This window comes from Zingiber officinale, chromosome 2A (assembly GCF_018446385.1).
Source record: "Zingiber officinale cultivar Zhangliang chromosome 2A, Zo_v1.1, whole genome shotgun sequence".
Classification (NCBI taxonomy): domain Eukaryota; kingdom Viridiplantae; phylum Streptophyta; class Magnoliopsida; order Zingiberales; family Zingiberaceae; genus Zingiber; species Zingiber officinale.
In genome coordinates this window covers 147,632,248-147,659,478 of record NC_055988.1, presented here as the reverse complement: position 1 = coordinate 147,659,478, position 27,231 = coordinate 147,632,248, and the positions used below count along the sequence as shown (strand labels likewise).

At 39.4% G+C, this 27,231-nt stretch overlaps 1 pseudogene; it reads right to left on the bottom strand.

Moving 5' to 3' along the window:
• Positions 1 to 684: 684 nt before the first annotated feature.
• LOC122042577 lies at positions 685 to 27,231 on the bottom strand (annotated as a pseudogene).

The following is a 27,231-nucleotide window of genomic DNA, read 5'->3' as shown; positions in this document are numbered from 1 at the left end:
AGGTTACTAGTCGCCCGTGATTTACCTCCTCCGTGTTGGCATTGGGACGGGTTGACGGGGGCGCTGGGGGTGAGCGTGTTCGTCTTTTTGCCACAATAATTATATTTTTATAGTCCCCTCGGATGAGTCTAGTGGCTAGCGCATGAGGTGTTGTCACAATGAGGTCTGAGGTTCAAATTTTGGTAAAGTCGAGGTAAATACCTCCTTTATGTGTTAGTCACTATTCCAAAGACTAGTAGCCGCCCGTGATTTACCTCCTCCGTATTGGCCCTGGGACGGGTTGACGGGGGCGAACGTATTCGCCTTTTGCCACAATGATTATATTTTTATAAGAGCATGATTATATTTTTAATGTCCTCTTGGGATGGTGCGGTGGTTGGGATGGTACGGTGGTTAAGACATAGGATGTTATCAGATAAAATCTTTAAGTCAAAACTCGACATGTCAAGAATGGATTAGGTGGGACACTAGGATGAGCAAATCACTTTTTTTACAATATGATTATACTTTTAACAAAAAAAGAGTTATTTGTATTGACAAAATTGGACGAACCAGATTTAATTGGAACTTAAGACAAAGATTATTCAGTTGATTCAATGCAACCTGGAATCATAGGACAAAGAGAAGTGGAACATTTAGCACAAATAGTCCGTACAATAAACTCAAATGTTGAAGCCATTGTCGTTGTTGTAACAAGTTCCACTATTAATGTGTATAAATTCTACATCTGCATAAAATATTGCCTTCTTACAACAGCTAACTCCCCTTGTTGCTTAGGAATAGTTGCAGTAAAAATTACGAATGCTTGAGTACACACTCCCCACAAGAAACCCAAAAAACAAAAATCGAAGACTAAGCAATTGTGAGATTTTATTCCAACAATTATTACCACAACATGGAATGCACGCCGGCACCGAGCTGGAATATAACTTCCTGGCTCATCTTGAAGGTATATACTGGTAATAGATTTAGGATAGGTGTGTAGCTATATATGCACTGCAAATCTGTGCCATCAGGACCTAGTCTTCTGCAAAAATGACCAGGTTCCGTTAAGACTCAATGTTCACCCTCTCGTTAACCCTTCTGAAATCTGAAGGTGCTTGTTTAGGCTGTCGCATCAGGTATAAGCCTCATCATGTTGCCATTCTCAAATTTTGGCGATGGTTCTTCCTCCCGCTCAGGTTGAATGTTTAGATCAATCTGAGGAGCTCTCAGAGGAGATAGTGATACTCTTTTGCTCTCAGGTGCTTCATCACTAGGCCCCTCATCATTTATAATTGGTTTGGTAGGGGAATTATTCACAACTAGAGTGTTTGTTTGTTGTTCATTTCCTACTTGGGTTTTCTCCGGAGATGGCGGTTGGGATGTTGTTTCTGTTGCTTCATTGAGGATTCAGCTTCCTTCTCTGACTGGCGCTTCTCACGCCTTAGCATGAGTGTCCTGAACCTTCGCTTGACGGTGAGGCATACATTGCATGTACAAGTCTGCATGTGCTTTGGGCCCTTGCCGCTTGGAGGCTGAATACAAACAATGCATGTGCACCCAGGTCTATGCCGTGGATGCTTGGTTGTAGGTTGCTGAGGAGGGGGGAGATTTTCTCCTTCTCCAAGAATGGCAAGATTGGCAAGTGTATCCAGCCCATCTGAAACTTCCATGTCGGTTTCAGCTTTGACTCTGGATCTCTTAGATGAACCTGCCTCGCGCAAACATGAACAGTCGTTACTGGAAATATCTCTACTCGATGGAACAACATAAACAGGAACAAATAAATGAATACAAAGAACAAAAATTAGGAATGAAAACTGAAAATATAAAAAATAATTCATCTTCACAAATTATGACCTATACTCCATGACAGAGCAACACAAGTGACCACAACACAAGCAACATAAGAAAGATTACTCATGCCAACCAATAACTAATTCTGATAATTTGCCAAAACATTATATTTTCGTATTACCATATTACCACCTGCATGACATGAAATTTCAAAATCATGGTTTGGGCACAGGACAAGAACTTACACTCACCATACAGCAAAGAAACACTGAACCAGATTCTATGATCTGAAATTTTAAGATCTGTGATCAACTGTGCATTACAAGAACCGCTCCTAATAGCAACTCTATCAATAAAAAGTTGGCAGAGATGCTAGCAAAATTGTGCTGGCCAGATTTTGAAGTGACCTTAATCTTTTATCTGACAGTAAGCCATAAGCTGAGGAATTGCTTGTATCTGAGTGTAATATCTAAGGTATCATTTTAGATTCGAGAGGAATTACAAGATAACTTATTCCTAGATAGAAGTTTTTGGAATACATGAGAAAGTGAATTTTAAAAATAATAAATTATGATATTATAATTTTTTTAGCATATCATATTTTTGCATTAGACATATCACCAAAATGGCATAAAACACTAATTTAGGGAAAATATTAAAATTTATATAAATCAGTCAAAAGGACCAATCGCATAAACCTTAAATGTCTATTAGTTGTTAGATGGGAAAATTTACATGCAGTCCCCATTGGCAAACATAATTTTGCATACAGTTCCCATTGGAACAAATATTTGTTTCCACTCCTTAGTCAAATATACTTACCTAATTGCCCCTGATATTTTAAGTATAAAAAGTCTAAAAATGAGTATAATTCCTCTTAAATTACATTAAACTAGAATCTAGTATATTTTCTATCAAATTGAGTACGATTCTTTTTCCACCTCAATTGGATGAAAAATATACTAGATTTTCTTTAAATGGTACTCAATTGGATGGAAAATATACTAGATTTTCTTTAAATGATACTCAGATGGAAAATATACTAGATTTTCTTCAAATGATGCTGAATTTAGGAGGAATTATATTAAATAGGAAAAAAGTCGTACTCAATTTAATAGAAAATATACTCAATTCTAATTTAAAATGCTGAATTTAATAGAAATTATACTCATTTTTAGACTATTTATACCTAAAAAATATGAAGGGCAATTTTAATAGAAAATATACTCGAATATACTAGATTTTCTTTAAATGATACTCAATTGGATAGAAAATATATTAGATTTTCTTTAAATGATACTTAATTGGATAGAAAATATACTAGATTTTCTTTAAATAGTATTGAATTTAGGAAAAATTATATTAAAACAGGAAAAAAAATATGCTCAATTTAATAGAAAATATACTCGATTCTACTGTAAAGTGCTGAATTTAAGAGAAATTATACTGATTTTTGGACCTTTTGTACCTAAAAAATCTAAGGGGCAAATAGGTCACAATATTTGCATGAGGGAGTTCAAGCAAATAAAACTTTGCATGTAGGGAGTGAAAACAAAGTTTTTTATGATTGGGTATTGCATGTAAAATTCAAGTTGTGATTGGGGATTTTTCTCTACTTTACTCTTGTTATTGTTAGAACCATTGAAATGTAATATAATTTTAAATAACTTTAAGACCAACAAATTGGAATATTGAACATCTAGAATGGGGGCAGTTAACAAATGTTATCTGATAGAAAGGTTTTGTAATCCCAAAAAAAAAAAAGAAACTACAAATCTTGTTAAATCCTTGAAATCCTAGAATGAAGGTAGCCAAAAAATGTTTCTTGTGATTTCTGTCAAATCGAATGGGGGAAAAAGGAACTCCTGTACCAAATGAGGTCAATAGTTATATCTCATTTCTGTTTCACACTACTGCAAGTCAACGGATCCTTTTTCACTCCCAATCAAATGAGGCTATTAGTTTCTCTATCTCATATTTCTGTTTTACAATACTGCAAGTCAATGGACATGGTAGGAAGGTAAAACATCACGTTAGACTAGTGACCTACAGATAAATATTAGTCCTAGTTAGGATTACTTACATTAACAGATTGACTCACCAATAAATTCTGGCATTAAAAAATTTAATATGAAGATATTTGTACCTGTTTTACATGGGATTAATTCTGCCAACTGCTCCAAACTCAGCTCTTGAGCAGCTGAGCATGAAGACCTACAAATCGAAAAAAATAAGATGCACATCAATCAATATTTTGGAACAGAAAAGGGAACATTGACACTTTCCAAACAATATTATGTCACACAGTAGATAATATACCTCCTTCAGAATAATTCGAAATAAAATAATCAGACTCATCATGAATGCATATTCTAGTATCTATGTAAGCACCGTAATTCAACTTTGTTAATTACCTGTTTGATCTAGAATAGAATCTCCAAGGGCTTTCAATAATTCCATTTGTTGAATTTTTAGGAATTATACTTACACATAGCACACCTCAAAGAGTTGAGACATATACAGCTTGATGATGTACTTCTGTGTAGAAAACTGAAGACAGACTATGTATTTTCAAATATAGCATTTTGGAATTTGGATACCTACCAGACTTACAGGGAAAGAATCTACTGTATGGGGTAGCGGAATTCCAATATGTCCAAAAAAAGAGAGTTTTAAAATGATCTGATTCCTTTAGTGTGCAAAACATATAACATCAAGAACTTACTCACTGGAGGCACATTATAGTAGAGGATTAAATTGTCATAGCATGCTCAGTCATTTATATAGATAAAGTAAACAAACATTAAAATGTCACTTTCATAGAGAAGGAAAGATGAGTGAATATGGTGTTGTGCAGAGAGGTGAAACACTAACTCTATCCTCCCTGACTGGCAGATCAAAACTATTCCATTCCCCTTGCATTAACAAGACACAATAGCTGGTTGGGTCAAATCAAGTTGGGAAGCAAAACTGCAGGCACCTATTGAGAGGTTAAATTGACATCTCATAAGTTTTGCCATGGGTAGATATGTCATTGAGACCACTGATCTTGCTGGTTGCAGCACTAGAAGATTGAGATTTTCAATTGATAGTTCTTCTGTAAATACATTCAATTGACAATACATATCTTTGTGCAAACAAATAATGCAAATGCACCAGAAATACCAATTTGAAATGGTCACACAGACAGCCGAAGAATCAATAATAACACATTCCTGCATAAATTATCATCCTGTAATAATTTCTCCAATTAGTAGGGAATGATATAAATACTATAGCAACAAGTCCAGCTTTCAAACATCATAAACAAAGTGACAGAACTATTAGTTTGGGTACTAGAATATCCTAGATCACCTTTCAGGATCCCATGTATTCTTAGAACAGGTCCATCTAAATGGAAGGAATGCATCCACAGGCAGTCGGCGCCATTTTGAGCAATCTTCACATTGAGCCCATTGAGAGTTCTCACTGTTGTAACCATAGTAAAGAAACAGCGAGTCAAAACAAATTCAAGCTGACTAGACAGATTTTATCCGCCAATGAACATTATGTAAGATTATACCATCAATAATTCTACAATCTTTTGAGTCACTTTTAATTTTAATAATGTTAATTGGAATTTCCTTTAGTCTTTCAAAACCCATCATACCTTCAGCTATAATTAATTCGAGTTGCTAAGTATAGAATTTATTAGTCTATCTTTGAATGTGTTCAGTACCACTTTAATCTATTTTTTCCTTACTTAAAGAGCTACAGCTAGATGTTATTGAGTAGAATTATTTTTTTTATTGGCTTTTTTTCAACTTTGAATGAGTTCACACTTCTTTATTTTCAAATTTAGGTTAGTTAAGACAGATAAAGGGATGACTAAGGAACTATGCCAATATAACAAAGTTTTCAAGTACTTAAGCACCTTTTTCATTCATAAGAACTTCTTTTAAGAAAGAGATGATAATAAGAGAAAAAGCAAAAAAAAAAAAATGCCAAAAAATGAAGCTCAGAGAACCCTAAGGTGATGCTCATTGGAGATAATAGAGGGAGAAGAACAAAAACAAGGGATGAAGAATACAGCAAATAAAACCACAACATGGCAATCCTGTCCCATCACACCAGCTATGAGAGATTTGCAAATTTGCATATCTTCATGTCTGTATTTTACCCTAAAAACTGTAAAGTCATTGTTTCCACACGATGAATCTTATATATGCCTTCCAAATAGAGAGTTAGCTAGCTTCAGTTTAGTTGAAAATGGCAAGCAATCTTCATCAATTTTGCTATCCGTACATCAACAAGAAGTGAACTAAAATACAAGTGAGAGCCCTACGTTATTAGTTCATGATCAATAAATCTAAAAATGATGAATCAAAGCATTCTTAGAGAAGAATATAGAAAGTAGGTTACCCAGCTTGATTAGTAGCAACGTATGTGCACTTTCCAAATACTGGTGCTTCCTGTCATGAACAGCCATATCAGCAAAAAAAACATTGGACTGTTACATACCCTGAAGGAATTGATATATTAAGTCAAATAAATGAATATAAGAAAACAAGAAGGTTCTACTTTGAATTAGCTGAAAAAATACATCTAACTTATGATGCGGACATAAAAGTAAATCGAGAAAGCAATTTTAATGATGTGGACAAAAGAACAAATCGAGAAAACAATTTTAATATTTTTATTATTTTTATCGAGTTGGGATCAGAGACGAACTGATTGTTGCAAACCAAACAATCTGTATCCGGAGATTTACAAGAAATTAGTTGAATCTAAATACTCAAATTAAATTCAACTCACAGTTAAGATGACCTGAGCAGATAATCTCAGGCTGCCAGCAGAGGCTGGTTTTCTGACCTTAGAGTCTGAGCAATCAAAGCGTCCGAGCAGACTAAAGGATAGGCAGGCAGAGCGGGAGACCGGTCGGACAGATCAAAAGGGCGAGTGGCCGACCCAGCAGATGAAGAGTCCAACCGAGCGGACAAACAGAGCAGCGGACCGAGGCATGCGATCGACGCAGTTTCCTTGAAACAGATTCGTCCCACCTCCGGCTGTGCTTCGAGGTTTTCTCGGATCATCTGTTTCCCAAGATACAACGGCAAAACTACGAACGCAACCAAGCACTGGTTGTTCGTGGCGAACTGAGAATGCACCTGAGTGCTATCACAAGTAGTTTAGCCGAGCGGATGCACGACTGAGAGAAAAGAATCGGGGAACGAAGGTGGAGGAATTCTCTTGCTTTTGCTTCGCTTTCGCTTTGCTCTCGCTTTTTCTTCGCTTTGCTCAAGATCCAGCCTCCTTATATAGGAGCTCTCATATTGCCTGCAATAAATGATCAAATTGTGATCATTTAATGCTGAGTTTAATTTCGTCATTAATGGGTTTAATATCTTCATTAATATCGAGACGTTACAGAATCATTATTAATGAGATTAATGTCGCCATTAATACTGAGACGTTACGAAATCACATTAATAAGTTTAATGCCGCCATTAATGTCGAGACGTTACGGAATCAGCATTAATTTCACATTAATGCTTCCATTACACCCTTGAGCAAGATTCAAGTGGCAATATGTTGGTTCATTCTTTTGGGTAAATTTTACCTCAACCGGTCCGGCATTCGACATGCGCAAGTCGTGCTCGCGCACGAGTCAACCTTGGTTCAGTACAATCCGGGCCCTGGATTTGCACCCACCCCTGCGCACTCACGCGTGAGAGAGTCTCTCCCCATGCATATGTTTACAATGCATGTGTCATAATTTAAACCAACAATAAAGCCAAGAGACTTCTAATGTGGGACTAAACCCATGCACAGTAGAGTCTCTTCGTCTTCACCTCTTTATTCCATTAACATTTCCAACATCCCCCCACATGAATGGAAAATAGGGTATGTGATAGCATTCAACAGTTGAGTCAAGTATAGGATAGATAGGTTTTACCCTTTGAACCTTCTCGTGTAAAGATCTGGTTGCTTACTGGCTGATAGTAGACACGATGTCCTTGAACTATATTGTCGTTTGTGTAAGCAGTGATAAATCTCACCCAAGACTCTCCCTGATACAACTCAGTTCTCATGAGTGTATTCGTTCTTGGCCATGAACACGCCTGGTTCTGTGAGAAGCTCTAAGAATTGTGCCTCCAATTCTCTTCGAAGCGGCCCAACTTCTTTCTCACATAGGTGATCCCTCAAGAGTTACCATCTACTCGTTTTGATCATTAAAAGTCCATCGACTTATCCTGATCTAGTCACTGTTTCATTGGGCTCCCCCCACAATGTGTCTAGTCAGTGCAGATTAGTTGTCCCTTTGAACCTAGTTCTTGGGATCTCCAGTCAACATAGGTTGGGTGTCCTTTGCACTGATCACTGACAACGGCATCAAACCCATTCCTCTTGATGAGCTTGCAACTAACTCTCGATTTAACCCTTTGGTTAGCGGATCCGCTAGGTTATCCTTTGACTTCACATAGTCAACAGTGATAATTCCAGTTGAGAGTAGTTGTCTAATGGTATTATGTCTACAACGTATATGTCTAGGCTTACCATTATACAGATGGCTCTGTGCCCGACCGATTGCTGATTGACTATCGCAATGTATACAAATCGCCGGCACAGGTTTCGGCCATAGAGGAATATCTTCTAAGAATTGTCGTAGTCATTCAACCTCTTCACCGCACTTGTCAAGAGCTACAAACTCAGATTCCATCGTGGATCTAGTTATTACGGTTTGCTTAGAAGATTTCCAGGAAATGGCTGCACCTGCTATAGTGAAGACATATCCACTCGTAGACTTAGAGTCTTTTATATCAGATATCCAACTTGCATCGCTATATCCTTCGATCACAGCAGGATATCTCATGTAGTGCAGTCCATATTCACGAGTATACCTCAAGTATCTCAATACTCTTGTTATTCCTTTCCAATGCTCAACACCGGGATTACTCGTGTATCTACTCAGTTTGCTTACTGCGTAGGCCAAGTCTGGTCGAGTACAACTCATCAAGTACATCAGACTTCCAATCACTCGAGAGTACTCTATCTGCGAGATACTTTCACCTCGATTTTTCGATAGATGTTGACTCGTATCTATCGGCGTTCGTGCCAACGCAGTATCACCCTTGGTGAATTTCTCAAGAATCTTATCCACGTAATGGGACTGACTAAGAACAAGTCCTTCTGTCGTTCTAAGAATTTTAATTCCTAGAATCACATCAGCTAGGCCCATGTCTTTCATGTCAAATCTTGAGTTCAACATATCTTTAGTGGATTTGATTATCTTATCATTGCTCTCAATGATAAGTATGTCATCTACATAGAGGCACAAGATGACATAGTCACTCTCTGTGGCTCTCGACACATTTATCACATTCATTGATCTTGAATCCACATTCCTTCATGACATTATCGAATTTCTCATGTCACTGCTTTGGTGCTTGTTTCAAGCCATATAATGACTTCACCAATCTACAGACCTTGTTTTTCTGTCCTGGCACAGAAAACCCCTCAGGTTGGTCCATGTAGATTTCCTCTTCTAAATCCCCGTTTAGAAAGACTATCTTTACATCCATTTGATGTACTTCGAGATTCCATAGAGCGGCAATAGCAAACAATACTCTAATGGAAGTTATTCTCGATACCGGAGAGTATGTATCGAAGTAGTCAAGGCCTTCTCGTTGTCGGTATCTTTTAATTACCAATCTAGCCTTGTATTTATCGATTGTGTCATCTGATTTCATTTTCTTCTTGAAGATCCACTTGCAACCTAGTGGTTTACTTCCCGGAGGAAGATCCACAAGTTCCCAAGTGTGATTTTGTAAGATAGATTCTATCTCAGATGCAATTGTCTCTTTCCAATGAGGTCCATCAGAAGAGCCTACAGCTTCTGAGTAACTTCGGGGCTCACTCTCCAACATGAAAGTGATAAAATCCGATCCATAGGATTTTTCTACCCGAGCTCTTTTGCTCCGTCTAGGCTCAACCTCCACGGGTTCCTCGTCATCATCATCTTCTTTTTCGCCTTGTGTTTCTGTTGTCTGTTTTGAGGAGCTAGCATCCTCACGGGTCTTATACGGAAACACATGCTCGAAGAAAGAGTCATTTCTCGATTCGATTATCGAGTTCTTGTGTATCTCCGGTACGTGTGACTCATACACACAAAATCGATAAGCACTGTTGTTATGTGTAAATCCAATAAATATGCAATCAACGGTCTTTGGTCCTATCTTAATCCTTTTCAGATCAGGTACCAACACTTTGGCAAGACACCCCCACATTCGTAAATATTTGTAGGACGGTTGTCTTCCATTCCACAACTCATAAGGGCTCTTATCTATTTTCTTCCGGGGCACCTTATTTAAAAGGTAATTAGCTGTTAACACAGCTTCCCCCCACATGGACTCTGGCAATCCAAAGCTTAATAGAAGAGCATTCATCATCTCCTTAAGAGTTTGATTCTTTCGCTCAGCAACTCCGTTTTGCTGAGGAGTATATGGAGCTGTTGTTTCGTGTCTGATCTCATGTTCAACACACAACTCAGCGAATGGTGACACATATTCACTGCCTCGGTCACTTCGAACCACCTTAATTTTCCTATTAAGTTGGTTTTCAACCTCATTCTTATAGAGAGCAAATTTCTCTATAGCTTCATCCATACTTTTGAGAAGATACACATAACAATATTTTGTGTTATCATCTACAAAAGTGATGAAGTATTTATTACCACCACGTGTTGGTGTACCTTTTAGGTCGCACACATCAGTGTGGATTAGGTCAAGTGGTTCATTATTTCTTTTAATATGTTGAAAGGATGACCTTGTCATTTTCGCTTCAACACAAATCTCACACTTGTGTTTTGGGTCAAGGTGGAATGTAGGTATGCTTTGCATGTTTATTAATCTACGCAACACATCGTAGTTAATATGTCCTAGTCTACCATGCCACAAACACGAAGACTCAAGCATATAAGTGGAAGAGCTTTCATTTTTATTTATCTTAGGCCTAATGGCCATTACATTGAGCTTAAACAACCCATCAGATACATAGCCTCTTCCTACAAACATTCCATTTTTGAACAATACAATCTGTCCGACTCAAAAACAATGCGAAAGCCATGCTTGCTTAACAGTGATCCGGACACTAGATTCTTCCGAATCTCCGGAACATACAGCACATTGTTCAGAGTGAGGTCCTTACCCGAGGTCATCTTCAGCACCACCTTTCCTTAGCCCATGATGTCCGAGGTTGCTGAGTTCCCCATGAACAGTTTGTCTCCATTGACTTCCTCGAAGTTGTGGAGCAGCTCCTTGTTGCAGCACACATGTCTGGTGGCTCCAGTATCAATCCACCATTGTCACGGGTTTGAACCGATCAGGTTCAACCCAGAGACCACAGCGCAGAGGTCGTCCATTTCTGGTCCCTCATTCAAGTTGGCCTCTTGTTTCTTCTTCAGCTTTCTGCACTCCGAAGATTTGTGACCCACTTTATCACAGTTGAAGCACTTCCCAGAGAACTTCTTGTTGATGTCTCCTCTTGGTCCCATCTTGGAAGATTTGGGGTTCTTCCGCTTCGAGCTTTGACCGAGCTCGACCACGTTGGCTTTCACAATAGCCTGAGAGAACAGTTTCCTCTCTGAACTCTTGTTGTCTTCTTCGATGCGAAGTCGAACAATGAGTTCCTCCACATTCATCTCCTTCCGCTTGTGCTTCAGGTAGTTCTTGAAGTCCTTCCAACCGGGAGGCAGTTTCTCAATGATAGCAGTCACCTGGAAGGTTTCACTCAGAATCATCCCTTCTGAGTGAATCTCGTGCAAGATCACCTGAAGCTTTTGGACTTGGCTGATCACCGTCTTGGAGTCAACCATCTTGTAGTCCAGGAATCGGCCCACAATGAACTTCTTTACCCCTGCATCCTCCGTCTTGTATTTCTTGTCCAGGGACTCCCACAGCTCCTTAGCCGTTCTCTTCATGCTATACATAGCGTACAGCGAGTCGGCAAGGCAGTTGAGGATATAGTTTCGGCAAAGGAACTCAGAATGAGTTCATGCATCCACTGTACTGATGGTTTGCGCATCAGCATCCTCAGTGCGCTTGGGAGGGTCCTCGGTCAAGAACCGAGCCAGATTGAGCGTGGTCAGGTAGAAGAGCATCTTCTGCTGCCACCTCTTGAAGTTCAGTCCACTGAACTTCTCTGGCTTTTCCCCATGACTGATTGGCACAGTTCCAATCGGGGCGGAGGGGGCCTGCACGTGTTGAGTCTGTTGCACCTCAACATTTCGTTCCGTGGTCATCTCAATAGAATCGAATCTATTTCAAGATTGTTGCAAACCAAACAATCTGTAGCCGGAGATTTACAGGAAATTAGCTGAATCTAAATACTCGAATTAAATTCAACTCACAGTTAAGATGACTTGAGTAGATAATCTCAGGCTACCAGCAGGGGCTGGTTTTCTGACCTCAGAGTCTGAGCAATCAAAGCGTCCGAGCAGACTGAAGGATAGACAGGCAGAGTGGGAGACCGATCGGGCAGATCAGAAGGGCGAGTGGTCGACCCAGCAGATGAAGAGTCCAACCGAGCGGACAAACAGAGCAGCGGACCGAGGCCTGCGATCGACGTAGTTTCCTTGAAACAGATTCGTCCCACCTCCGGCTGTGCTTCGAGGTTTTCTCGGATCATCTGTTTCCCAGGATACAACGGCAAAACCACGAACGCAACCAAGCACTGGTTGTTCGTGGCGAACTGAGAATGCACCTGAGTGCTATCACAAGTAGTTTAGCCGAGCGGATGCACGACTGAGAGAAAAGAATCGGGGAACGAAAGTGGAGGAATTCTCTTTCTTTTGCTTCGCTTTCGCTTTGCTTTCGCTTTTTCTTCGCTTTGCTCAAGATCCAGCCTCCTTATATAGGAGTTCTCATCTTGCCAGCAATAAATGATCAAATTATGATCATTTAATGCTGAGTTTAATTTCGTCATTAATGGGTTTAATGTCTTCATTAATGTCGAGACGTTACAGAATCATTATTAATGAGATTAATGTCGCCATTAATACTGAGACGTTATGAAATCACATTAATGAGTTTAATGCCGCCATTAATGTCGAGACGTTACGAAATCAGCATTAATTTCACATTAATGCTTCCATTACACCCTTGAGCAAGATTCAAGTGGCAATAATGTTGGTTCATTCTTTTGGGTAAATTTTACCTCAACCGGTCCGGCATTCGACATGCGCAAGTCGTAATCGCACACGAGTCAACCTTGGTTCAGTACAATCCGGGCCCTGGATTTGCACCCACCCCTGCGCACTCACGCGTGAGAGTCTCTCCCCATGCATATGTTTACAATGCATGTGTCATAATTTAAACCAACAATAAAGCCAAGAGACTTCTAATGTGGGACTAAACCCATGCACAATAGAGTCTCTTCGTCTCCACCTCTTTATTCCATTCACATTTCCAACACTGATCTTGCGAGATCATGCTGCCGAGAAGACAACAACGCACTAATACGTCCACAACCTGTACGAACGCGATTTCGAACAACAATTTCGAGAGATGTTGGATGAACGGGTGGGGTAGATTGAGGGGGTCATGGATCGACTTGCTGACAGGATGGCGACGATGTTCGAGAACCAAAGTGGCAAAAATCTGGTCCATCGTCATCACCAAGCGAACTCGGATGTGGGAACAGGTGACAAGGTTGCCTATGAAGAGGAGGCCCCCCACAGGCGACGCCAAGCAATAGTAGAAAACGATCGCAAGTGTTGGGAGTCAGGTATGAGAACTAAAATTCCTAAATTTCATGGTAGCCTACAACCTGAGGAGTTCCTGATTGGCTGGCCTTGATAGAAAAAATCTTTGATTTTAAAGTACCTGAAAACAAACGTGCGCCCTTGGTTGCAACTAGATTGCATGAAAGAGTTACAGCATGGTGGCAACAACTGAAGTTAACCCGGAACTAGTAGGTAACGCAAAAATTACCCACTGGGAGAAGATGAAGAAGGTCATGCGGGAAACCCGTACAATTTCTAGCGACTATTGTATCAAAGGTTGCAGAATCTTAAACAAGGCATCCGGTCAGTGTATGAATATACCTCTTAATTTTTTCAACTAATTGCGAGAAATGAAATACACGAGATGGAAGACCAGTTGATGGCATGATATATCGGTGGGTTGAAGTATCAGATTCAAAACATAGTTAATATGTTTGACTCCATTTCTGTATCTATTGTACACTAGAGGGCATTGGTGGTAAAAAAACATGCATGTCATAGTAGTGGTTTTTTTCCTGCAACCACTACGAGCAGAGGGCCAAGTGGAGTGACTGTTGGGGTTGGAAACAGAGGTGTCAGACAAATTAATAGAGGAAGTGGCAGCAATCGCAACGGAATAAAGTGTTTCAATTGTGGAGAGTTTGGGTACAGACAATCGGAGTGTAAGAAGGGTGCGGCAAATAAAGCACTATTCGTAGAGAATGAAGATTGTAAAGATGGCGTAGCAGAATTCTCTAGAGACCCCAGTATGACGAGGCGGTCGCAAATGAAGTGTTGTTGGAAGGAGATGTCGGGACAACCTTGGTGATTTGGTGGTTTGGCGTTCTTGTTTAACGCCGAAATCAGTAGACGATGACTGATTACGGATGTACTGTCCTGGACAAAGTTTGTCGTTTTGTAATTGATGCTGGAAATTACGAAATATCATAATATTCCTGAAGCTGCTCAAAAGTTAAATATTCAGACGAAATCATCCCAAACGTATAAATTAGTATGACTTAAGAAGGGAGGTGAAGTATCAATGTCACAAAGGGCTCTTATTTCTTTTCTATTGGTCTGAAATATAGAGACACTATTTAGTGTGATGTGGTAGCATGGATGTTGGTCACCTATTGTTAGGCAGACCTTGGCAGTCTGATGGACAAGCTAAAACTTATAGTTTTGTGTTTGAGGGAGCAAAGATTATTCTACTACTTGGTTGACAAATGGTGGAGCAACCAAAGCCTACAAATGAAGTGTCGGCTTTATTATCCATGGCTCAGTTAGATGAGGAATTGCAGAAAGCAGAAAGGGGGTTTATATTGATGGGCAAGGAAGTGTCTGAACCTAGTACTATTCCAGATTTAGTCGCTCCATTAATTGCAGACTTTGGTGATATCTTTCTTGAAGAGCTACCCGACGAGTTACCTCAACGAGATATTCAGCATCATATTGATTTGAAGTCGAGGGCATCTCTACCGCACAAATTGCATTACTGGATGAGCTTGCGTGAGCCTGACGAATTGCGACGACGGGTTGAAAATTTGCTGGTTAAGGGTCGTGTAAGGGAAAACATGAGTCCTTGTGTTGTACCTTCTCTTTTGGTGTCAAAAAAGGATGGATCTTGGTGTATGTGTGTGGGCATCAGGGTCATCAATAAAATCACTATTAGGTACTGCTTTCCCATTCCTCGTCTAGATGATTTACTTGACCAGATTAGTGGATCAGCAGTGTTCACCAAATTGGATTTGAAGAGTGGGTATTATCAAATTCGCATTAGGTCGGAGGATGAATGGAAAACAACTTTTAAGACTAGGGAGGGGCTGTATGAGTGGCTTGTGATTCCTTTTGATTTATCCAATGCCCCTAGTACCTTCATGCGTGTGATGAATCAGTTATTGCGACCATTCATTGGTAGATTTGTTGTGGTGTATTTTGATGATATTCTAATATATAGTGCGACTTCATAGCAACATCTACAATATAAGGGAGGTTTTTAGTGTGTTGCGCAGGGAAAAATTCTATGTTGCTATGAAGAACTGTGTGTTTTTGGCCCCCCAAGGTGGTGTTTTGAGATATATAATTTCAAGAGAAAGTTTAGAAGTTGACAAAACCAAGATACAAGCAGTGTAGGACTAGTCTACATCGACGACCTTAATTGAAGTAAGAAGTTTCCACAAGCTAACCTCGTTCTACAGGCATTTCATTACTTCTTTCAATAGCATTATGACTCCGATAACAAATTGTTTGAAGGGTAGTAGGTTTGAGTGGACTGAGACTATAGAGTCAGCCTTTCAATTGATTAAAGAATGACTCACAAAGGCGCCCATCTTAATACTTCCAAACTTTTCTCAACCTTTTAATTTACACAGATGCTTCTAAAGTTGGTATGGTGCGGTACTCGGTCAGGACGGCAAACCCGTGGCATTTTTCAACGAAAAACTCCCTAGAGCAAAACTTATTTATGTCGTTGTGCAGGCAATGAGGTATTGGCGTCACTATTTGTTTCACATAGAACTTGTTTTATTTACAGATCATGACTCATTGAACCACCTACAGCAGCAAGACAAGGTGTCACCCTACCATGTGGGATGGGTCACTTATTTGGAGCAATTCACTTATGCGGTTAAACTTAAAGCAGGGATCGCTAATTGGGTGGCAGATGCTTTGAGTCGCAGGAGTAGCTTTCTAATTACTATGCGGGTTGAGGTTCCAGGGTTTAACTCTCTTCGTGTTTTGCTTGATACCAATCCTTATTTCTCGGTGATATTGCAAGACGTATGGCCTGGGAAGAAAATAGATTTTTTATTGCATGATGGATTTTTATTTAGAGGTAATCAGTTATGCATTCCAACTTGTAGTCTTCGCTTGCAGATAATCAAGGAATTGAGAGGTCATGTTGGTCGAACCGAATATTTCATTTGGTTCAAACTTCCTACTTTTGACCTACATTGCAACGAGAAGTAGAGAAATATGTGCACCTAGGTGCAAACTTTGTCAAGTCTTCAAGGGGGCAGCCACTAATGCAAGTATATACATGTCTTTGCCGGTCCCTTCTCGACCTTGGGTTGATATCAGTTTGGATTTTGTGCTAGGCTTGTCACGTGCCCAAGCGAGGTAGTGACTCCATCTTTATTATCGTTGATAGATTTTCTAAGATAGTTCACTTTTTTCCTTGCAAAGACTATTGATGCTATTAATGTGGTGTAGATGTTCTTTCGAGATGTTTATCGTCTTCATGGCCTTCCAATGTCCATTGTTTTAGATCAGGACACTCGTTTCCTTAGTCATTTTTGATGCAACTTGTGTGATCCTGTCCGAAAGTCGATGAGACGGAAAGCTGGGGATGTGGCGCTACCGCTGACGGCACATGGACTCCGATCCGTCCTACAAAACAGATGACGTCAATGCCGAGAAGGGAAGGGATCCCCGGCGTTGGTCCTCCGACACTCAAGTCAGTCACCGACAATAATGTAGAAGACGGAGCAACAAGAATGGGCATTATAGAGCAAATAGTGTGTCTCACGTACCTCCGCCGATACTTGGACCCCCCTTTATATAGAGCTCCTATAGTGCGCGTGCACGCTTCCCCATGCGGGCGCGCTTCTCGAAATTTCCCCTAAAAAGACTTGTCGGTAAAGTATCCCTGACACAATACCTTAACAAGCCGAGCATATCTCTGATGTGACCGTGGAAATTCCGTCGTACGATCTTCCTGTCGACCATGCCGGGTGTCAGCGGCACTCACTCTCAAAAGGATATCGAGAGAACAGTGGATCCACTGCTAGGCCGAGCTGGTTAGCCGCTCGACCAGAACATTGTTGTGCCTGCGTCCCGTTCGCTCAGCTAGAAACCTGCCACGACTGTGGCGCGTCTAGCCGACACTCTGCTGTGACCGCTAAGTCCTGCTGCCAGGCCAAGCAGGGTAGTTGCTCGAACAGGATACCGTATCCTCCTAGCGTCAAACGCCTCCTTAATCGTCGGTTATTCGACGCATCCCCCCGAGTCAAAGATAGGATTGGATCGAGCACCTTCTCCTCCCGGTCGAGACCTGATTGCCCGACCAGCCGATACACTCATCGTTCGTCCGGCCATATGATACCCGAACGTTAACCGCCTTGACTTTGACCTCCATCGTGGCAACTATCCCCCGCAGGGTGGGCCCCTCCTTAACACCGCATCATTGTGGAAGATAGTCAATACACAATTAAATTTTAGTAGTGTTTATCATCCTCAAAGAAGGGGAGCCTTGGCGCAACGATAAAGTTGTTGCTTTGTGACCAAAAGATCACGAGTTCGAATCCTAGAAACAGCCTCTTGCAAAAAGCAGGGTAAGGCTGTGTGATCCTTCCCCGGGACCCCGCATAGCGGAAGCTTCGTGCACCGGGCTGCCCTTTTTTTTTATCATCCAAACATATAGACAAAGGTTGTGAATCGATCACTTGGAAATTTATTGCGTTGTTTAGTGGGAGAGCATGTGACGAGTTGGGATCAAAAGCCTTGTTTAACGAAATTTGCTCACAATCATGCCATGAATCAAAGGTTTCAGTCCATTTGAGGTGGTTTACTCAGCTTAGCCTCGTGGTCCACTGGATTTGTTGAAACTGCCTAGTACGGGTCCAGTACATAGTAGGGTAGTTGACTTCGTGGATTGTTTGCAGGAGATCCATAAAATGGTACATGATCGTTTGTCCATCTCTAATTCAAAGTATAAATACATTGCAGACCAAAAGCGTCGGCACTTGAGTTTGATGTAAGGGATTTTGTGTGGATAATTTTAACTTAGGATCGTTTTACTATTTTTAGTAAGTTGCGTATTTGGAGTATTTAGATCATTTTTTGTATGAAGGGGAGCTTTGGCACAACGGTAACCTCTTGTAAAAAATAGGGTAAGACTGCATACAATGGATCTTTCCTTGGGACCCCGCATGGCGGGAGCTTTACGCACCACCTTCTTTTTAGATAATTTTTGGTATTGTTATATTGCAATTAGGGTATTTGGTCTATTTAAGCATCCTATTTAATGTTTTGAGACAGTTGTAGTTTAATACTATTTTTAGCCGCAGTCTCCTTCATGGAACAATGAGTTTTCCCTTCAGGGACTAGAAGTATTGATTCCAATATTCATGCGCCAATCAATGGAACCAATAGTATCCGTTGCGTCAACTAAAGAAAGTATATAATACATGATTGATGTAAGTCAATTAAACAATTGGAAAGTCTTCTGCAATGTATGATGTTCAAACATTGCAATGCGCTAGTTATATAGAAGAACAAGACCACTGTGCAGGATTTCAATGCAGATCGAAAGAATTACTTATCTGACAAATGTTATCCATATTCCTGAAATGACCAAGAGTGGATGACTGGCATTGAACTAAAGTCAAAATACCAATACAGAAATGAATAGTTCAACATCCAATGGTTTGTTTAACCACAGCAGTTTTGAAACCAAAGTAAGTTAGAACCAGTTATGTTGGGAACCTAGACATGCACCCATGCTAGAATATAATACCCAAGTCCCAAGTAATGTAGAATATGTGACTAAGAGAAATCTTCCTTTCAGAAAATCTTTGCATGAGAATCCAGTACAATGATTATATTGCAACAGCAAAGAGAAAAGACAAAGTTCACAATAGTATGAAATTTCTTAAACTTCACTCCGTTTTTTTTTAAATAAAAAAATAACTAAAGATATTTTACAAACTACTGACAAGAATCACAGAAATGATGCAAGTCAATAGAAAAGTTGCAGGAGCATGCAAAGTATCATACCTCATACTCTTCAAACTCATGACCTTCAACCAAAACAATGCTAGGAACACAGTTGGGAGATGGGCGGAGCAACTGCTGAGCCTCTTCCCATGTTAGTTTCAATTCCATGGAGTCTTCATTGTCAATTCTTAGACGTTTACTCTTGGACCCAAGATTGCCACCTTTCCTTCTACTGGTGCCCTGTGGCGACCTAGCACTTAGCCCATCTTTTTGCAGCAGACCATCATTTGCAAACGTAGAACAGCTCCTCTGCTCTACTGTACTGACCAAGTTCCTTGTTTTTATACTGCCTTTCAGATCTTTAGCAGTGACTTTGCAGTCAACCTCTGGAGGTGCTGAAAAGCCATTGCCAGATTTAAGTGTTTGCAAGTCCTGTCAATGAATTCGAAAAAAATAACATTGTAAAAAGCCGTAGGTAAATAAACAGGAAAAAAGGCATACAACGGCAGAATAAGACATCTGTCCTGGTCCTTCACTGTTTACTAATCATATATATTCAAGAAAATGAGGTGGCTCACTTTCTTCATTTCAACAAGTATTAACTACAAATAAACACAATTCTAGCAATTTAAAGTAAAATAACACCTTCGTGCAACTAATGGGTGGTTCATAGAATGTATGCTTAGAGTTATATCGTAACAACAGAAGTTGTGAAAGAAAAAGTGAAGATGAAATGCTTGATAAAGCATGCAAGATAAATAAGATTAATACTTTTAAGTTTCTAAAGGGCAATGGGAGATCCAAGCACTAGGATAAATTTATCAAAATACTTCTATGTTTCTGAGCAATCTTTCCCTGACGGACCTGTTCATTAGAGGCACCAGATGCCTTCCTGAATCCCATAATCAGTGTCCCTTCTGGATCCATGCGACTGAATGTCACTGCAGAGACTCTATAATAAGTATGTTGCAACAAGATAGTGTCATGTATACAAATGTCCATATATATTAATCCTTATGCACATCTATACACACATCTGTGATGTGATCACATCATAAAGAAATAGAAGAACATTGCCATATACTAGTAGAAGTGACATAATTTAGAAATCCTAATATGCTGCTGCATATTAAAAAATAATTTTACCTGGGAGAACAAGCAAAACAAAGAGCAACAGAGAAAAGTATATGCAACATTCAATTTTAACTCTGCATATAGATGTCATAGGATAGGCATCAATTAAAATTCCCCAAAAGGAGGTCAACACTGATCAAATAAAAGCGGTAGATAACCAATCTTATTAAGATAGATGATCACACATCAAAAACTACGGCCATCAAAAACTATAGAGGAAAAAGTAAATCTATACTGAAAATTATATGGCCATCCGAGGTTTTGGATTTCCAAGGATTCAGATGTCCAAGAAAAGATTTAGTTTTATATAATAGAACTAAAAAAGACCCAAAACAAGTATCACATCTATGACATAGTTTCAATCCTGGAGGGCATTACAGGCTATACAATTCTTCATGAAAATGTAATCCATACCTGTGTCACCAGCTTGCAATTGCATTGCCTGAATGCAAGGTGTAACTCCCTCCAAAACATACATTCTACTGTTATTATTTGGCCAGAAACGAAATTGAAACACCCAGTCCTTCCCATTTGCATCCTTAACTTTCAGTGGAAGCCCTTCAGGCTGAGAAATTGCAGGGAAGTAGGCCTGTATTGTGACAATCATTCACAATACTGAAAGTAAATGCAATTTTTTTCTTTAAAAACATAAACTTTCAACCGCTCATTGACGATTAATCAAATTAAATGCATACAACAAAGAAAAGCATGTGATCAATTGAGTAAAATAACAAATGGTACAGCATCTAAAAGTCATCAAATTATGCTAACCTTGTTAGCATGGTAATTGTGTCAAGTTAAACCTATAAACAAAAAACTAGAGCCTCTAAAAAAACTCATTACAAAGCATTAACATAAACCATGTCAGATAGTAATGAGAACTTGTTTTATAGTTCTCTAATGTGAGTCTACTAGAGAGGAAAGTGAAATAGAGGGAGGGAAGAGGGGAATCAATCATTTCCCTTGTCCATTTAGGTGAGAAAAAAAATAAAAAGTAATGGAAAAGAAAGAGACAATTTGACTCTCCTTTCCTGTCTTTTGGTTACTTCCAAAAGTAAATGAAAGAGGGGAGAGAAAGTGGGAAATCATTGAAATGACTAGATTAACCTTGCATGTCTTGGAATGATAAAATCAAAAGTGGAAGTTATCATTTTCACTCAATTCCTCTTCTTTTCTCTCAAGTAGAGAAAACAAAGGATATCCCTCGCTCCTCTCTTCCTTCCTCTCTTCCCTCCCTCAACAATCTACTTTGCTTTTCCCCCTCTTCCTCCCTGTAGATATAGCATAAGTGAGTGTTTTGCACATAAAATTTTGAATGACAACTCTTTCGAAGTTTGACTATTACAGATTTCATGCATCTTCCTAACTCTAAAAAAGCCGCACTACATGACCAATCTGCGCACATAAATTGGCAATCAAAGCACTTGCAATTCCTGTTCTTCAAGTTAGAACTATTTATGGGCTAAAGAAAAGCATTTCTACACTTCATTTCTGTCAGCCATTTCTAATAGTTATGTTGACAGCATACAATTTAGTAGGTTGAAGTAGCATGCAAATAGAGAACTTGCAAGAGAATAAACAAACAAACATGTTGAATGACACAAGGAAAGAGACTTAGAGGCTAACAGGTCACCCACAGAAAATCATTAAATTGTATTTTAAAATATAGAACAGCAGGCACCCTGACATTTCACCAACAAAAAAGGTCAGCTCACATGCTGAAGGGAAAAAATGTAGTGGTCCTCGCTCAAATACACTGTCAACTTGAATATAATCTTACAGATGTCACATGCTTCCTAGACACAATACAATACTGAGTTTTCAATCAAGCTAAAAAAAGAACCACATCTTGAGCAGCAGTTTATCAGGTTCTTCAAGGAAAGAAACTAAAAAAGAAGATCTGTACAGCAACCAAGAAAAAGAAAATAAACTTTGTAGCTATCCTGTTTATAGTTTGTTATTTATCACATAGCAACACACCATGACAAATGAACAAGTTTCTGACCTCATAAGATGAAGATAAGGCAGTACGATTACTAGCTGGATGGTGAAATGAAGAAATGGTACAATAAATAACAACTTCAAGCAGTCAAGCATCGAGTTAATGGGCATAATTCTAATACTTAAGAGGCAGATCTGACAAGGCTATTGCCACATCGGATGAACACTCCAGTTATAGTGTAATTTGATAAGCACAAAGAAAAAATATAAGGTGTTACTTATAATACTATAATTCATCAATATGGTGTAATTTGACTTCCAAAATTTAAGCCCCACTTAGAAATCATGTCAAGTTTGGTTGGGTGATAACTTTAAGAGCTTAAACTTATAGTAAGAGCTAAGTTTTCGCTTCAATATTTATTTTCCCCACACCGTTGTATCAAGGTTGGGATATTGGATTGGCCCAAGCCCAACATGCAACTTAAATAGTTATGACTTATCTAAAGGCTTAAGCTAATGAAAGAACTAAATCTACACAAAGGATTAGAATTTTGATACCAGTTTTGATCTTATACAGAAACAGTATGATTTCGTGTCAACCAACATTGACACACAATATGGGACAACACTGTCCTGCAATAGGATATTTACTTTCCAACATCTAGTCATTGCTTTAATAACTTATTTCTACCATCTCCACAATAGGCCACCTACTACTCTGCTTTTTAGTTATTTGCCATTTCTTATTTTCCAGTAACATAGAATAATTAATAAGGAATTCAAGTAACATTATAGTTACTTAATGCAAGCGTAAGGATTGTTACACAACATTTGGGCGATCCAATCAGGTTATATTCACAAATAAATTTGAACAGACCTAAAGGAAGTAAATATGATTATTCATTGATAAGAGTGTTTCTTTTCTGATATATTTGAGTACTTCACGAGACAGTGGATCCTATACATCACAAAATCAGAATTCTTCTTCTTCTTCTTCACAATGTAAAGTTGAGATGGATGCATTTTATCACCTGATATAGATGATACAAGGATATTTTTTCTGTGGCAGGAACAAGATAGGTATACTACCTCAAGGCCAAATTGATCTCAATCTTGGTTGGCTTCCTAGCAAAAATAAAAAATAATAAAAAGGAAAAAATAAATCATAACGACAACAACAAAGCCTTTATCTACTAAATGGAGTTAGCTATATAGATCTCCTACGTCATTAGGCTCAATCCCCTAATATATCATCATTTATATTTAAACCAATTTAATCCTTTTTTATTTTCTGTTAACCAAGTTTTCTTTGATATCTATCTTCCTCGTTAACATGGCAATAACATTACTGTTGCACCAAGGCTCCCCTTCTCAAAAAGGAAAAATAAATAAATGCTCAGTTTAGACTAGAAAGGTTTTTTCTATAGGCACTGGAATTTTAGTTGAGGAGCTTAATAAATAGAATCACTACAAAATGCTAGAGACTTAATAGTTTAACTCACGACGGATGTCATATATGATACTATGATAACATTACCACTGCATCAGGGCTCCCCTTCTCAAAAAGGAAAAATAAATAAATGTTCAGTTTAGACTAGAGAGGTTTTTTCTATAGGCACTGAAATTTTAGTTGAGGAGCTTAAGAAATAGAATCACTATAAAATGCTAGAGACTTAGTAGTTTAACTCACGATGGATGTCATATATGATACTATGATAACATTACCACTACACCAGGGCTCCCCTTCTCAAAAAGGAAAAATAAATAAATGTTCAGTTTAGACTAGAGAGGTTTTTTCTATATGCACTGGAATTTTAGTTGAGGAGCTTAAGAAATAGAATCACTACAAAATGCAAGAGACTTGGTAGTTTAACTCATGACGGATATATGATAATATGATAACAAAACAAACGATGTAGTATACACACCAGCGCATCTAGGCCACATGACTGCGATAGACATAGGACAACCAAAAGAGGAACTGAAAAAGGACTTAATACACTAATGCTCAGACAAGATAGTAATCATTAAATAATTTCAGTTCCAAATGTAGGAAAGTTCAAGAAATGACCTCAGCACATTTTTTTGGCAGCACCAGACGTCCAATACGACCAGCGTCACTAGCACTCAACATCTTCTCGAACAATGGAGTAATAACAACATTTGAACTGCTAACAGGTCAGGCAAAGCTTCATTGAATTATGAATTATAAATTGATCATAGCATCATATCCATTCTTTGCTTGGATAAAATGTCATGAGACAGTATTGAGAAGAGAAAAACAAAAGAACATTATGAAATGCACCCAAAAAGGATACTTTCCAGATATTTGTTGTAGCTCTTGATCTGTTATTCTAGGCCAATATCGAGGAAGTAATTGAGGTCGCACCCGACTATCTATTCGAGGTTTTTCGTTGTGCATTTGAGTTTGTCGTTCAGCATCGTGTACACTTTGAGGATAAAACTGCTTCGATAAAGGAGTGCCAGCTTGGGGCTGTGATTGTTTTGTTGAAAATCTATGTTGTTCCTTTGAGCCATTTGCTGATGGGATAGAAGCAACTACGCTAAGGGAGGAAGGTTCTTCTTTTACATTAGATGATGGCAATGAGATGATGCACGAATTTGGATGGACTTCTAAGTTGGCACCAGGAGGGATGGTGGAACAATCTGCATTCACTTTTTTTCTTGCAGTGACAGAACCATTATCTCCAACAAGGTGACAATCGTGTATTCCATCAGTATTGCTTTCTCGAAACGTAGCAAAACTAGAGGTTCCATCTAAACTTACTTTCACATTGGTAAATCTTTCTCTTATGATATTACTAAGGCTGCTAGTCATTTGTCTGTCAGATATATTTTCAATTTTTTTCTCATGAGCCAAAACAGAGAAACGCCCGCCAGAACTAAGTTTCTCTATAGTATTTGGCCTATCAAATTCATATGACAACCGTTGTTGTAAGTCTGACTGTGCACTTGTCATATTCCACATATGTGATGCTTGCCGCCACTGTCCAAAAATCGGGCCACTCACAGGTTTCCAGCTTTTAGCAGGAAATTCCCTCCTCTCAGATACTTGCGGGGGCATAAGCATAGGAGATGATATCATCTGGTTAGGAGCCTGATAAAACACGAAATGGACACTATGAATCAAATCAGAGATTACTACTTAAATAGGGACATGAGTGTTCTGCTTCAAGTGTCTATAACTGCACTAGTGAAAATGATCACATGAATTATATGTTGATAACTATATACTCCACTGAGGTTAAAAATATATATATAACAATATGAAATGACATGATTCAATTGTCTAAGGCCATGTCACATGAACTTATCAAGGCACGTATCAAATAGAACCCTCAATTGACACATCCAATCACAACCACCGATTTACACAGAGAAATAAGCATCCCCAAATAAACAAACAAAAAAATTTCTAAATATGCTTCTCTCTTTGCATGGTGTATATATGAACTGAGAATAGAATTTAACTAAAATGGTCAAAAATTCAAACATATTTGTATGAACCGTAAACTTATAACCATAAACATTTGCAAATTGGAAAGTTCATTATTGAAGGAGTAGACACACTTCAATATCAAGAGGAAACAGAAAGACCAACTTTTTTCCTACTCACCATGACAGAAGGCTTCCTTGCACATGCAACACAATCAATACTGCCGGCATCAAGAAGCACATAAGTAGTGACTGAAACGATACATCCACAGTGCATTCTCTGGGGAAAAAAGAGAAGAAAACAGCTGAATCAGTTTATATGTTAACGGATCAACAAAAATCACTCTTGTGAACGAACACTCCTGAGTGAACCACAATAGTAGACTAATCACTGAGAGATACAACATTCAACTTAATTCCAAACCTTTCCGCATGTTTCGCAGTTCCTCCAACCCTCGTCATCGGAGTGATACGTTTCGCAGAAATTACCCTGCTCGAATGTGCAGCTAAAAGCAAACAAAAAGACATTAGACAATTACGAATATCTTAACTCGAACACCTCAATACTCGATATTGCATTCAAACTCAGTTCACCAGCGAGGGAAAAAAGTCAAAGTTTTGTGAATCCGAAGAGATCAATGAAAGCTGAAAGCAAAGCAATTTCCGCGTTTTACGGTCGAAATTTTAGATAATAATAACTACCCAAAACTACTGACACCGCTCGCAACAATCAACCAACGGTTCCTACTAACAACCACGAAACACGAATTCAAAAAACTAAAGACGAAGTGAAACAGAAGGGCGGAGCAGAACCGCCTTTTTTTCTCAGTAGGCCCCTCGAAAAATCCGGAAAGCAGATCAAACACGACCGAGCGGGGTCAGAGATCCAATCCCAGAACCACTCCGACGTGTAAAGCCAGAAGCGAAGAGGGCGTACGAGCATCGCTCGCAGAGATCGGCGATCTCGCCGGAGCGGAGGCGCCAGCCCTTCCTCCTGGCGGGCGGCGGGTCGGGCAGCGGCTCCTTGCATTGGAAGTTGAAGCAGACCCTCGCAACGGCCGCCGCCGACGAGGAAGACGACATGGGGAGCAGCAGAAGGAGAGGAGCGAGGGGAGAGATCAGATCGAAGCAGCGGGAGTAGGCGATGAGATCGAATTCGGAACCATGGACAGGGACGAGGGTTTGCAGAAGGGATCGAGGGAGGAGCAGGAACAAAAAGGTCGGCGTACGTTTCCTGAAGAGATGCGTGTGATGAATATTTATATGTATACGCATAAAAGAGAAATGGTGGGTGGGTGTCTTGCGTCGTGGGAGGGGAGATGACGACGAATCGAGCGAGTCTCGGTGGCGTCGTCGCCTCGCCGTCTCGAATCACGACCGCCTCCCTCGCACGTCAACACTACACTGCGGCTTTGCTTGGTTTCCTCCGACCTTGCCTGCCTTCCCGTTTGAGATACGTTCACCGC